Source organism: Mauremys mutica, chromosome 5 (genome assembly GCF_020497125.1).
Source record: "Mauremys mutica isolate MM-2020 ecotype Southern chromosome 5, ASM2049712v1, whole genome shotgun sequence".
NCBI classification, from domain to species: Eukaryota; Metazoa; Chordata; order Testudines; family Geoemydidae; genus Mauremys; species Mauremys mutica.
This window is the reverse complement of record NC_059076.1, coordinates 29,197,485-29,213,092: the sequence shown is the minus strand read 5'-3', so window position 1 is coordinate 29,213,092 and position 15,608 is coordinate 29,197,485. Positions and strand designations below refer to the sequence as shown.

The 15,608-nt window shown below is 39.5% G+C and overlaps 1 long non-coding RNA gene across 1 annotated transcript; it reads left to right on the top strand.

Annotated features, from left to right (window-relative positions):
• Nucleotides 1-1,383: 1,383 nt before the first annotated feature.
• On the top strand, nt 1,384-14,462 carry LOC123370739. The gene is made up of 4 exons (XR_006579523.1): nt 1,384-1,515; nt 7,169-7,278; nt 8,418-8,502; nt 14,331-14,462. It is a non-coding gene; the product is annotated as an uncharacterized LOC123370739 (long non-coding RNA).
• Nucleotides 14,463-15,608: the final 1,146 nt, after the last annotated feature.

Below are 15,608 nucleotides of genomic sequence, written 5' to 3'. Positions count from 1 at the left end.
TGATAGAAGTGCAGAATTGCAGTTTAAGAACTGACTCATCTTAGAGGCCAAGGAATGAATTGGTATGGAAAAAAGGTATCCTTTCACTATGAGTTGGTGCCTCACGATCAATACTGAGTCTCAGTGCTGAAGGATGCCTGTACAGCTGCTTCCTGTGTGTTGCCATTTCTGCAGCAAAATGTGGGACTTCGTGCTCCAAAGGTCTCAATCTGGCATATTCCACCAGCACTAAATTCTTTTAAAATTAGGACAGGACTGATTCCTGGTGGATGGTGATCTGCCCATGTGTTGTCTTTTACATACAATACACACCAACAAATAAATACAGCATGAGTTAAGAGTGAAGCATCAGCCCTTCCTTGAAAAAGACTGGCATCTGGCATTTTGTTTCACCACAACCTCCGCATTGTATATATTTGTCTTCCTTGCCTTTTTCCTATGCGTTAAGTGTATGAAGCACCAATTATGTCACCTAGCTGTAAGTTGATGACCATGTGTTAAAAAATCATAAACTAGGACATTTTATAGTGGTAACATTTTTAGGGGCATGAAATAGTCCTTCAAAAGATAAAAGTAGATTTTTCTTAGAATGTGTTCTGATACTGCCAGCTTCTTCTGGCGCCCCAGTGACACCTGCATATTATTTAAGAGCGGAGGATTTTTTCCAGTAACTGAGTTCTGAACATGTATCACGAAACACTGAACAAATATGGGTAACATGCACTTTTGACCAGAACAACAACTTTGATAGTAGCTAAACTGCACTTGGACTTTTCTCTTCACTTCAAATGCTGCTCATCACCGTGTGCATTTATTCAACTAGATTGTTTCTTCCTGATAAGAGAGAACATTCTCCATTCTATAACAATATATCTGCAACAAACAGAGTAGTTATTTAAAAAATTCTATTGATCGAATAAAAAACTAGAGCATTTCTGTGGTTCAAAAATTAGTTCCTCAGATCCCAGGACATCAAACAAAGTCTCTCCCAGGAAAGCTGGGATGTGTGGTCATTTTACCCAGTTGCTTTTTCAACTATCCAGATACAAATATTTTTAAAAGGAACAGATTTCCTTTATCTATCATGAATTACATGATGCATTGTGCATTACAATTACATCATGTATTACAATTATCGTCTTGAAATCAACCCAGCTAGCTAGAGGGGCTGAAGGCATATATGCCTTGACATCAAACCAATAAGCTACAGGCGCAGTCAGTGATGTCACAGAGACCAGTCCAGCAAGCCTACAACAGCTGAGCCAGTGAGTTCACAAAACTCCATGTACTGATCTCAGGCTAGCAGGCTACTGAGCCAGTGACCTCACAAAGGTCTGTCTCTCAACATAGAAGCAGCAAATTGACACAATACCAGCAGCGCTGAAACCAGGATGTTAACTCCTGCTTGAACTGCAGGACCAATAGAAAAGGAGTGTTAGGGCTGAGGTGGGGCAGAGATTAAACATCATTCTCTCCCCCCCACCCATCTCAACCAGCTCTGTGTAGCTGTCCATGGTAAATTAATACAGCTATTCCATAGAGATAATGCCCTCAACAATAAGAGTCCCCTTTTAAGGGAAGGGCATAAGGGTAGCTGTAATATATAAGCCCTAGTACTTTGGCTTCAATGCAGCCACACTGGCAGAAAGTAGCGCAAGGTATTTCAACAGATTCCAAAATTGGCAGGGAAGTGTTGATGCCTCAATTCATATTGGCCTAGGTTTCTGGTGATTCTGGGCAGATTGATGAAATTTGGTGGCCGAATTTCCTGTTTCAGCATTGTTGCCTCTTCCAATGGAAGAATACACAGGAAAGTCCATGAAGAGAGTTTCTCTTTGTTTCCTGCCCCTGCAGGATTATTAAGGTACAGGTACCCACTCAATCATGGACTGAAATAAAAATATTTTAATGGTTAGAACTGAAGTCCTCACCTGAGTCTGGGTGACTGAAACATAGGGTACTAAACCTTGAGAGACGTAAACTTACCTTAAAGTGCTGATTACTAACCTATTAGTGTCTATGCAGAGACTGATACACATTGTATGATGGTTGGTTTGTTTGCTGTCTTTTATATATAATAGAAAACAGAAGTCAGGATGTGAAAATGTCACTGTACATCGCCTGTCTTGCTTAGTTTTGCCAGTAACTAATACTTACCTGGAGATAGTGTTGAAGTGGTTCAAGTGTTCATTGGTGATCTTAGTACAGCGTCTACAAAACAGTTCAAAGCACCGTCTGCAACATGTTGTATATGAGATGTCCCAATTGCAGGATGACCGAAAGAGTGCAAATCCGGTTGTCTTCTCCTCCTTTTCCATTTCTGATCAATTAGCTCTGTGTGGCTTACACCATGTGCAATATATATTCCTCGATTTCCCCCCATGACTTTTCACCCAGATTTCTTCAGTTTGCTCATGAAACCCATGATTACAGGAGTTGTCTGAAGCAGAGGCTCCTGGTAGCCAGAGGGAGGAATCTCAGATTGAGAAAGTTATAAAATCCTGTGACATTTATGAAATGCATGACAAATCAGATAAGACATACATGCCACTGTGACATCCAGTTCCCATAATACTAGCACTGCACAGAAAAAATTGTGAGCAGTATATTAGGACCTTTTGTAAAAGCATTAGCATTACAGTACTTAATTACTTCAGCTGGGTGGCTAGAAGAAGCTATGACTTTCTAGGTGATTTCCATAGTAGTCATCCACTCAACATTTTTAGCAAGAAAGAAATCCAAAAGCACTAGTAATTTAAAATGTACCCAAGAAATGATTAAAAATAAAGTTTGGAAAAACTTCTTACCAACTGTAAAAGCAGCAAAGAGTCCTGTGGCACCTTACAGACTAATAGACCTACTGGAGCATGAGATTTTGTGGATGAATACCCACTTCGTTGGATGCATGTATTCACCCACTCTTTGCTGCTTTTACAGATCCAGACTAACACGGCTACCCCTCTGATACTTCTTACCAACTGCTGATGTAGAAGAAAAACCTGCAGATAATTTGCCATAGATTTCTTACGGAACTGCCAACTGACCTGAGATATATCAGTGTCTTCTGAAGAACTGTTGCATAGTAGGCATAGGCAGACAAGGTTACAAGCTAATTTATACCTGCCCCTGCATAGGTACACTGGTGGGCAGACAAGATGCAAAGAGCTTTCCCTGTCAGGATGCCTACACAAACAGCTGTGTTATGTTGCCCTTTTTGGATCATCAGTGGCAAGTGAACATGTGCAAAGCACAGACCTCTACCACTTGAGCTAAAGAACTAAATTAATTTGCTGGGGGCTGTCATGTCTGGATTAGCCCACACAGGAGAGACAGCACATTTTGCAAGTGTCTCTGCAAGCTTATTCCACGTTTCTGCACCATATAGCAGTTCAGATCCCCATGTGGCTACACCACTTGTAACTGCCCTTTGGTTATGTCATTAGTGGGAATGGAAACCAAGAATTCTAGCTTTAAAGCTCAACCTCTAACACTTGACCTAGAGGATCAAGTCCAATACGTGGGGATCAGAAGCAGGTGACTATCCTTTGTTGATTCGTCACAGGGGGGACATGCAAAATATTTTACCAGTATGTCAGATAGCCATAGTTGGTCTCCCAGCACTGCAGTGTGCAAGAGGCTACTACTGGCAATAGCTATTTCTGGCTGCAGAGGGGATATGTTTGGGGTGTGCGTGGCTCCCGCATGATAGATGCTTGTGCTGGGAGGAGTGGAGAGATATTATATTTGTTTTTCAACTACATAATACCTCTGACACCACTGCTTCAACAGAGCACCTTATCTAACATGCTTCATCTTCATAAGAGATAAAATGGAGCCTTCAACATTAATGTTCTTCAGAAACCAAGATCTGATAAAACACATGAAGCTGGGACTGGGTGAGAAGGGACGGATCACTTGATGATTCCCTGTTCTGTTCATTCCCTTTGGGGCACTTGGCATTGGCCACCGTCAGAAGACAGGAGACTGGGCTAGATGGACCTTTGATCTGATCCAGTATAGCCATTCTTATGTACAGTTCAGGAAAAGAATATGCATACAACAGTTTTACAAATGCACAGTGTAAGTAAATGGTACAAATATCGATGCAAAGAAATTCATAGGATCTGATTGTTGGATTAGATTAATTTTAGGGGTCAGATATGTTGTTTTATTTTCAAATAATCTCCAAAGAATCTATATTTTCCCAATAAACTGTTGCATGTAAGACTTTTTTTTTTTAACTGAATTGCTTTGAAAAGTAATTACAGCCTATGTGGAGCAGCTGTTTTTCAAAGTTTAATATCCTGTCCATTTGCATTTTTTACAAGATACCAAAGGTAATTAGAACTGTACTATTCGTTAATTCAATGCCAAATCTGGGGCTTGATCCTGCAGTCTTTACTCAGGCAAAATTCCTATTACAGTTAAGAGAAGAATTGCATTAGTAAGAACTGCAAGATCAGCCCCTTAATTGTTCATATAAAATGTGTTTTTCCATTATACTTGTAAAAGTGCACAAAAAGTGTCTGAAAACAGATCCTGTGTAAATTAAAAGTAACCAAGCCAAATTTCTTTTAAACTTAATTAAAGAAAATAATTTGCATCTAAGATGAGAGCATGCATAAGGAGATTCACCTGGGAATGAAATTTCACATCCAGACCATAAATCCCTAAAAATAGGGTCATATAATGGAAGTACTAACATGCCCTTAACTCTAGTGGTATGACAGTGCCAATGTAATGAAATCCAACACCACAAGGTTACAACTATATAGCAAAAGTATCAAAAAATAAACAAATAAGAACATGTTGAGAAATTACACAGAAACCCTATTAAACGTTTTAAAGGGTAATAAAAATGCCTTAGACCCATTAAAAGTTCTCTGCTGACTATAAGAACCAGTGCCAAATAGTGTCAACGCTTTTACAATGAAAAAGAAATTTAAAAAATCCAAGAACTACAGTACAGGTTCCTGTTCAGAAATTAAACAAATGTACTGGACAAAGACCAAGATACACACACACACACCCCCCAGTACACCACCCACCCATGTGTATGTAGGTGATACCCATGTGATAATTTGACAGGAATATGATACTCTGCCCTTACCTGCTCTCTGCCCACTAATCCACCTCCCTGGGATTTATTCTGAATTTCAAAGTGTTTGAGCAGATTCAGATTCCATTTAAAAAAAAAACAACCTGCTACAAAAAAAATGTTTCTTTTCCCCTCTAAATATGGGGAACATTACACCCACACTATCTAAGCCAGTGTCTGTCCTAAGACACTAACAGTTTTGCTAGAGGTCACTTGTTTTAAATACAGCATCTTGTAGATCCACAGGACTAGTAATGGAAGTTGCATAGCCCTGGAAAGGAAATATTCTCAGCTTGACAGTTGGGGACATAGCATTGCTTCTAATGTTGGAAGAGCCAAAGATATCAGACTTAAAAACAAGACATTTTTATTCAGTTATTTTCAGTCAGTTTTAGAGGAACTGTACATTTATCTATTTATCTGTCTTGGAGTGCATTTTTCTCTTCCTCTGAACCCTGTACAATTGGATTCCAGGGGCGAAATCCTCACCTCATTGAAGTCAATGACAAAACACCCATTGACTTCTATGGTGCTAGGATTTCACCCATGGTAACTGAAACACCTAAACTTTTCAGGAGCAGTGATACAAGGAATAGTCCAAAAACTCATTTCAAATCCCTAATTCTAAATCTAACTCTAGCCCTAACCCTAATTTTAAACCTAACACTATATTTAACTCGAGGCCTAACTATAAATCTAACCCAAAAGCAATCCTGAATGCTACCACTACATCTATCCTTAATTCTAACCCAAAATCAAATCCTAAAATTGACCAACCCTAACATCTTGCTATCACCCTAGCCCTGACTTCTGCTTCAACCCTAATTTTACCATTACCAACTATTCCAGCCAAGATTTGGGTGATTTTCTGTCATAGAAACATTTGCTAAACTTTTTCTCTTACCCCTCACTATTGAACACTATTGTTTTTTTAAGAGAAGATGAAGTAGCTTGAAATGTTTTCATGGAAAACCCAGAAATGTTAATATGTACCTCTGCACTGAGGGTAGGGTAAATTATGTGTTTGCATGGAGGTGAGACTATGACTTCTTCCCTATACTTCCTATAAACAATTTTGGCTAAGAGAAATAATATTTTACTGAGTATTTTGAAATATTGTGAACGGTGCCATAGAACTTACAATTTGACCTCTAGCATCGATTTTCCTTTAATAAGTTATAGTATCAGCATCTTGCTTCAATAATAATGCCACATGAAGTCACTGATGGGAAAAATTCTGTAGTGGATTTTAAACTACACAGAATTAATCTTGCTGGTCAAATCAAGGATTAAAATAAAGTAAGATGGAACTGGCAATTTGTAATTAGTATAAATCCTTAGCTGAATCAATGTGATGGTCCTAGTACTACTCCAAGTCTGTCACTAGGTCCATATCATTAAAATGTTACCTAAGAAATATAAATATAAATCTCAGACACTTATATTTTGGCACTTATTCTATGTGATAGAGCCCCAATGTTTACCCTGTTCTGTTCTAGTAATAGTATAATTCTACCATAATGCTTAACTGGTATATTATGTTACCTAACACTGTTTTTCAGCTTATTCAAAATTAGACACATTGTGCTATCTATAACCCCAGAGTCCTCAATGTTTATCCTACACAGAGTATTATCAGCAAGACACATTGTCTACATTGATGTGTTACTTCTTGTGTCAAGCAGCCAATTATTAAATGCTTTTATTTTTTCATCCTTTATTTAACTTCTATGTTTCACACAGAAGTCTATTAATGAAAGGAAGGTAGTTTGATATGGCATTTTCAGCAATATTTCCTGGAAAAGTGTATATAAATCCGCATGACACCAGCTATACTATTGTTTTGCATAAAAAACCCGCAAATCTATCCAGTTTTGCTAGAACTGTAGGCGATTATAAGCTTTCAGTTTTTACAAACTGAAAAAGTGTGTTAGACTTGATTATAGACAAACAAAAATACACACAAATTGTACAGAAGGAAATGCAGGACTTCAGTTTGCACAAAGAAAATAAAAACTTGCCTACATCTTTTTAACAGCCCATGACTGCTGTAATTTCCATTGTTCACAGAATAAATCTATGGCTACATCACCCAAAAACTGTGGGGGAAGAGGATGAGTTTTGCCTACAAGCTAAGATGTACAGCAACCCAGCATGTTCCCTCCAAGTCAGGAAAATAGGTGAAAAACATTTTCTGTCTCATGCCTTTGACTTGTATTTGAATTAGTGTGTAATTATTTCACTGGCCAAAAATGTAGTTCTAAAACATTAAGCGTTTGAGGTGAGTGGCCTTAGTCAATCAATTTCACCGGCCGATAGCACTAATGCACCTCACGTACTCATATTTCAAGATCTCCAGTCCATTAGTTTTGAACTCATTTTTTTGTACTTTAGTAGACATAATCAAATGTGGTATCTACATTTTTCAATAGTGCTTTCATTTTTCACAGAAATCTTTGTAGTGTATGTTACCCTAAATCATTGGACATAGTTCAGGGTAAGGCCCCAAACCAGAGGCATGAGTCTGTTCCTGGGGCTCTGCTGTAGTTCTTACTCAAAGATCCTGCCAGTTGGCAATTTTTATTTTTTGGCATCGTTAGAGACCTGGAAAGGTGCCCTGAGAAATGAAGTCCAGGCACACTGACTTCACAAATCTTTATAATACATTTTTTAACCTAAAAACTGCTATTCCCCCCCCCCACCCCCACGCGCACACACACTTTTAAATGTTAATAGTGGAATTTTACTTTACTTTATTATTATTATTATTATTATTATTATTAAACATTCAGCTAACTCTAAGAAGCCAAGTGGATTTCAGTAAAACTTGCTGAGGAGGTCTGCTTTTGAGTTGAAACAAAGCACGAGAATTTTTTTTTTTTTAAACAGAAAAGTGATTTTTACAGAAAAGTGATTGAAAATCGGTATTTAGAATGAAAGCACGATTTTGCTCTTAACTCCAGTGTCAGTTTGCTTGGGTAATCAATGGCATTTTTCAAATAGAGAACTTTTTTTCATTAATTGGTCGTGTTACATAGAAACTCTGGTGAAATCCAATTTGATTTCCATCCTGTGTGCAAAAAAAGTCACCTCGGTACTCAGATCAGTGCAAAAATGTTTGTAGGCATCTAGCTGGTGCCTCCTCTTGCACATGTCTGATCACTTCAAGGGCACATTTGTTGGCAAAACTCTTTCATGCTGCATGCAAATGCAATCACTTCAAGTCGCTAATGAGCAGCTCTTGGGACAAGCAACAAGTGTTGAAATGTGTTTGACAGAGCTCATTGTTGTCGAATCATTGCCTCTGTATTCTCTACAGCCCCGGAGCTATAACTTCTTTTGTGCGGGCAAGGCACTGCATCTATAGACGTAACAAGTGGAGTGGCAGAAAGACTACACTACAGGTAGAAACAGATATAAAGAGCAAAAACATGCAGTAATCTGTGGTAGGTGTGGAGAGCTGAAACAATATTTCCGAGAAACTCATTACCCCTCATTTGTAACGGTATGTATTCCAAGAACATCCCAGATATAGTATCCATTGGATACAAAGAACGAATCAGGCCACGAGCAACAGCTGAATTAATCTTTTCTGCCCTTTGGGGCAAATCCCATCTCATGTGCAGATGCAGAAAGTCCTTATGTAGGAGAACTGAAATCACTGTGCTGTGCTGGGGGCACACAGGGTGCAGAAAGTGAATGCAAGACGTACACATCTCACATATGCCTTGGAATAACTGTATGGATGGGTGGATCAGGGAAGCAGCTGGGCATAAGGAATGGTGTGGTAATGTTAATTATTTGTGAACTACTGTAACAATTATAATGGCACCAGCTATACAGCTCTGGTATTTTCATAGTTCATAATCTTTATATGGCTTGGGGATCTACTGGAAATATAATCCATAGGATTCAAGGTTGATCCCTTTCACCCAGGCTGGGAGTCATGAAGAGGTTGAACATTCAGCACATGAAGGACTGGACTCACACCCCTTTAGAACTTCTGGTTGAGTAGCAACTGTCTCAAATGACAAGCACATCCAGTGTCCATAAGCAGAAAGTACAAATTGTCCCAGCAGAGATATTCTAAGGGTAACTGGTTGGTACGGAAAGCAAATAGACACAGGAAAACTGGAGGACGCCTCTCCCATCCCCAACACAGCCATATATATTTAAGTTATAACTTATCACTTTTATCAATTATTTAAACACAATTAAATTTCTGGGGTAGGAACTGTCTCTTCATCTTGATATCACCCAGCAAGATGGACACCCAGAAACTTTTGGGTTATACTATAAAGATTGATAATAATAAACATAAATAATCCTTACTTTGTTTGAGACTCACGCAGTACCACATAACAGACAACAAGCAAGGCAGGAATAATTTTACCTAGTTGTTAGGAGACATGTTCAGAGCTTGAGATTTTGTTTCATTAGCATTTGACAAATACATATCAAAGTCCTTGTCCTTTCTTACTTATTATCCTCGTAAACCTGAACTGAGTCTTTTTTAAGAACATAGCACTTAGAAGCATTTTTACATTAGCCATCACAGTAATATATAATAAAAGACCATGCAGATGGACAAATAATTGTGTCAATACCTGAAGGAAAGCACCCTTAATGTCAGACCACTTGGGTAAACTCACTCTACCTACGTTTGTAATTCTGGGAGAATATAGTAAGTAGAATTGTATACAGCCTTCCCCCCTTATCCTACCCTACCAGGCCCATTGCCTACAGAGGGCTCACTCATGGAATGGGGCGGTCCTGCAGCATCCCTTCCTCAGTTTCCCCTCTAATGTGGGTGTCCTTGGCCTTCTCCACATGAGTCCATGTGGTAGGGTGACCAGATAGCAAGTGTGAAAAATCAGGACAGGGGGTGAGGAGTAATAGGAGCCCATATTAAAAAAAGCCCCAAATATCAGGACTGTCCCTATAAAATTGGGACATCTCGTGGTGATGTGTGTTGGCTCTCTGGCCAAGTCACTAAACAAATTTAACCTCTTCTGGGATAACAAAAGTCCAACTAGAAGTCCAAACAAACAAAAGGTTCTTCTACTCCTCTTGGGCTACTCTCCAGCCTGCCTTCTGGGCTCAGTTCTTGGCTCATATGGGCTATGGTCAATTCCTTTCCTGCTTTGTTAAAGATCAGCATCCATGTTACTTACCTTGGAGTCCCACTCACAGTAGCTCCCTGCTCTTTGTCCCTACTCCTGCGCCCTGCAGAGTTCCTCCTTGATCTTTTAGCTGAGCACAACCTCCCACAGCTTTCTCCATGGAGGCCCCTTTTGCTAGCAGGTCTCTTCAGAGGGTACTCTGGCAGCTTCTCCCAGGCACCTCCATGCTTTCTGCAGACTCTAGCTCCTCAGGGCACCCCACAGGAGCCTAACCTGCTTTCTGTAGCTCCTTACCTCTGAGTTTTCTCAGCTGTTCTCATGAAGCCCAAGTAGTCATTCGGCTGTCACCTGACCCCACTAATTCCACACTTTCAGGCTGCGAGAAAGCGAATTGTGGCACAGCTGGGGCTGGCCCTATTTCCCCTTAAAGGGGCCAGCCCCACCCTGGGACACCTACTATATTTTGTCCAGCAATGACAATGTAATATTTATTAAGTGGTTGCCTTTCAAAAAAAGGTCAATGGCCTTTGTAACTAAATGATGTTATCTTAATATTTCCCAGGTACACTAAGTATAAGGGCAGTAGGCCGGAATCATATCTCATTATCTAAAGCAAGATTGGAAAGATTTAAAAAAAACTAATGGGAGCTCTGTAATGGTTCCATCTTTAGCAGGGGGCCACGTGCTTCATTCATAAACTCTACCTAGTGGGAAGAAAGCAGGAAATGCTGAGAGACAGATGAGAGAGTGGCAGTCTAGGGCTGGCAGCCAGACCCTTGTGTTAATGTTCCTGTGAACACACTCAGGGCAGCCTGAACCCACGGGGCCTACTAAGGGATGAGAGGTCCCAAACAATGTGACTGGTTCAAATTAACCTGGCAAACATGAATCGTGAGCTTCAGAGGATTGTCCCGGGGTTTGGTAAAGAATGTCCAAGGGACCTACTAAATGGTGAATTATCTCAGGTGTTGCTAAGAGCTCATCCATAGATCACATCACCATGTAAATAAAAGTTATTACTGAAGTATTTTCTGTGCTACAGCTGTAGAGTCCTGTTGCTTAGCAAATTTCCAAACATGTCCATGTCCTATTGTATATTTTACCCCCAAGATAGCAAGAAAACTCTCTCAACCTCTGGGATATCCTCTTCATTAGAGTTATGCTCCACTTGACTTCATTTCTTTTAAAGCCTGTTCTTTCTTACTGTGCCTTTGTGTATTGGGGGCATCCGAGATTCAGTTGTTAAACTACAGGATACTGATTTCTTACACGCAGTATAATTCTCAGAATGGATATTTAAAATTTATAGCTAACTCTCCCACACGAAGGTGGTTTGGCAGCTGCAATTCCTTCTCCCTCCCACCCCCCATTTAAATGACTGTTTGGCATTATCTGTAACTGGGTTCGATCTACTTTGATATTTTGTTTGAAATATTTCCAGAAATAACTTAAGACATTGCTTGTGACTCAGCCATGGCTCTATATAATCCAAAACATTTCTGCGGTAAATAGACTGATGAGCAGAGTCGGTAACACTGTGTATAAAAATCCCTGCAACACAAACACTGACAATGTGACAAAACACAATACATGATCTGTTTCCTTTGGGTTTTGCAGTGTGTTGGAAGTTCCCTTGGAAAATGGCATCAGTTTCCTTACAAAAGTAAAACTGTACCACTGTATGTCAGCAACGTGAATATATAATTTATCAGACATACATGCCATGCAGGACATGGAAACTCTTATTTCAGTTCAAACCAGCCTTATTTTTGTTTAGTTTAAGTTGATTAGGAATTGGTTTAAGCTAAACTGAAATAAGATACTCTTAAACCACGATAAATATGTCTACATAGGAGTTTGCACCAGTTAAACTAAACCAGTTTAGAAACCAATTTAAATTGAACCTTTGCAATTTTCTCATGTAGACAAGGCCATATAAGGTGGTGATATCCAGTTGATTAATTGCTAAACAACGCATCTTTCACCACTTAACCTGTTTCCATTCCAGTATCTTCCCTGGAGTTACTTCTAATATTTCAACCCCCCGAAGAGCTTCAAATAATCATTTTTTATCCCTCCAACAGCCAACCTGCTAAATATTTCCCTCTCTGTTCCCAAATGTGGATTTACACCCATCTGAGGCCCATATTCAGTTCTGGGCCAGTGACATGTTGATCATTTAACATCTTAAGGCTCTACAGAAACAGCAACTTGGTATCTCACTGGACAGGGGATATTTCCAGCTTCCCAACAGGCTCTGGAAAGTGCTGAGGTAACAGGCTTTCAATGGTTCTTGGACACTTACCCATGTGAGTAATCCCATTGTCTTCAGTGATACAACTCATATCATCAAGGGCTCATCAGCTTGAACAAGAATTCCACAATCTTGTCCATAAACAGCTTATGACTAATTTTGCAAATAAAGCTCTGTCACAAGTGATAGATGTGAAAAGTTTGAAGTGTGTAAGTGTTGTACGGATCTGGAAAAAAAAAGTAGACCAGCCACGCTGAATTTTAAAACGGAGAGCATTGTAAATACTAGGACGATAAAAATGATATTACACTACAAGTATTATACATAACATTCATCTGGGTCATGATGGTTAAAGTCCAAACCAGCAAAGCATTTGTCTTCAGGAGGACTCCTAAGAAGTATAAGTGTGCTTTGCTGGATCGGGGCCTAAATGTAGCATGGTGACCAACACTTCTGCCAACTCTCATCTCCTGCTAGTTCCTTTAGCCTCCCTCCTTTTGTTCATCTATCACAGTCTAATGACCACACAGATCACTGGGAAAGGACACTTGGGTCCATGCCCCTTGACTGAGACTGGCAAAGGCATGTAGGTTGCAGAAACTCTTTACCTTTCGGTACCTCTTTCTATAAGGTTCCCTTTTCTTTGATGACATCTGCATAAAATTATCTATCCACTAGTAATTGTAATAAAAACAAGATTGATTAAAACCAGAGAGAGAATGGATTTGAAACAAAAGCAAATGGTTTGCTTAATGCCTCTAGATTTACTCTTCCTGTAAGAGAAACTAGCTAAGGCCTCTCAGCTTAGCCATTGGGGTGGGGGAGGGAGAGAGAATAGCTTACATCTGTTGAAAGCACTTTCTCCTCTGGTCGAACAGCAACTGATGTTGACAGTCTATGGACCATCAGCTTTTCCTGGCCTCTGGATCCATTTTCTAAGTTAGGTCAGCTTGCATGTCCAGACACACCTCTTCTTGCTCTCCATGTGTCTCTCAGGCGTTAGAGTCCATTAGTGTGTCAGGATGAGGTTTCATCAATATTAACCAAAACAGTGTTTGATTAGACGTTCCATTTAGGAGGAAGGACACACGAGTATTGTCTCCTAATTACTCCTAGAAGTTTCTTCCAGGCCAGCCTCCCTGTCGCCAAGGTTGATATGATCAAAAGTCTCAGTGATTTCCGTTTCTTTAGATTAAGTACGGTGAACAGTTTTTGATCTGCACTACTGCTCTTTTCAACAGGATTTTGCTCATACACTTCTGTAGAATTCACCCCTTCTCCATTGAACACAGAAGTGGCATAGATGTGATCCTTTTTCTTTTGTTAATGTCGCTTATCATAAAATTTTTGACAGACCTCCGTCACCTGTATATTTGATTAGGTAATCTGTCCATTTTCATGGAAAATAAGGAGATACAAAATTCTGTTTTAAACAAAAAATTCAGTGAGCCTGTAACAATGGATCAATTACAATGCCTTAATTTCATATAAGAATGCACATAATCACATTATATGTTCCCTGTGATTTCCATGTTAAATGTTGTATTTATGATATCTACCCTTGACTGCTTCACCTGCACTCTGCCCACTAATTCATTTCCCCTGGGACTTACTCTGACATTTTAGACTTTTGAGCAGCTTGGGATAGATTCAGCCCTTTTATATACATACCATGCCATCATATAGTCTTTGCTTTACAGATTATGCTCTGTTATATTTAAAAAGAACATTTGTAAAACTGCAAAATCAAAGATTCAATAATTAGGAAACTAGCAGCATTAATGTGGCCTCTCCCTGTGTGTACACTTTATGCTACAGTCTTTAATTACATGATCACATAGTATTTTTTCCACAGGAATCCAGCGTCATTCAGTGCCCAGGATAGATAACGCTCACTGAATGAAGCCTCAATTGCTGCAAAAGTTGGGAGGTGCCTAGCAAATGAGGCAGGAGATTGCAGGAAGTGAAGACATGGCCTTGCAGTTCATGCACTGGATTGGGACATAGGAGAATAAACACTCGGGAGAGTTACTTGTTCACAATTCTCTTCTCAGGAAGGTAGTTTTTTTAAGCCTTTTATATTTAGGTACATTATCCTATACATTATAAACAATTGAAAACAGGGTTTTATAATGGGAAAGTGTCAAGCTACCTGAGCTACTGGCAGAACTCAGCTTTTCCTGCAATAAATGTTTATTTTGTCAACTAGTCATCACCCTGGAAACTTTTCTATTAGGCAAATTGTTGGAATAAGGAGGATTCATTTTAAGCTACTGGATTTTAAAACATGTGCTTCAGGTTTAAGGGATCAGATTCATTATGAGCAATCATGTCAAGACACTGTTCACTAGATGGTATAATAGCCAATAAATAATTGCTAGATTAATTTCCCCATATGCATTGCATCTCCCCAAACTCAGGGAGAGCTTTACATATTAAATAATTTATTTCTCAGCAACAGATTATATGGAATAGGTGTTGAAATGCTTTGTGATGCAACTATATATATATTCTCCAAGAAACCATTGCATTAATGAAAACAAAGAACATATTCCCAGAAGAGACATGCCCTCTGGCACAATGTATTCCATTATTTATACTACCTGAGGCATCAAGTATGAGATTTATTAGCAGTGAACAAGTTTCCACGCAACAAAGACAGTGATTTTGAAACTGAGGTACAGAGGAGAGAAGCTCTAGGATTATGATGATGGATGATTTATCACAGAGGCCATTACTCTAGAGCTCTCTGATTATGATCTCTCACTCTTCTCCTTTCCACAGGGAATGTATACATCTCTCCTATTCAAAATGCGCATTTCATTCAAAAGGCCTCAAATTGCTTTAGAAATTATTAATGCTATACACAAATCACTTACTACCTTCAAAGAAATGCCTCTCCCAACGTGTGTGTGTGTGTGTGTGTGTGTGTGTGTGTTTTGATTGAGCCAGCAGGAGAAAGACAACCCCTATGATCATGAGAGGACGGGCAAGGGGGAGAGGGGAAGGAGGAGGAGGCTTGGCTGCTCTGCAGCCTTTCCACCTCAGCCTGCCCAGAATGCTTGTGGAAATCATGCCTGGGTGGGATAAAGGGAGGAGACGACAATTCTCTGCCTTTGGCAAGGGAGGGGGA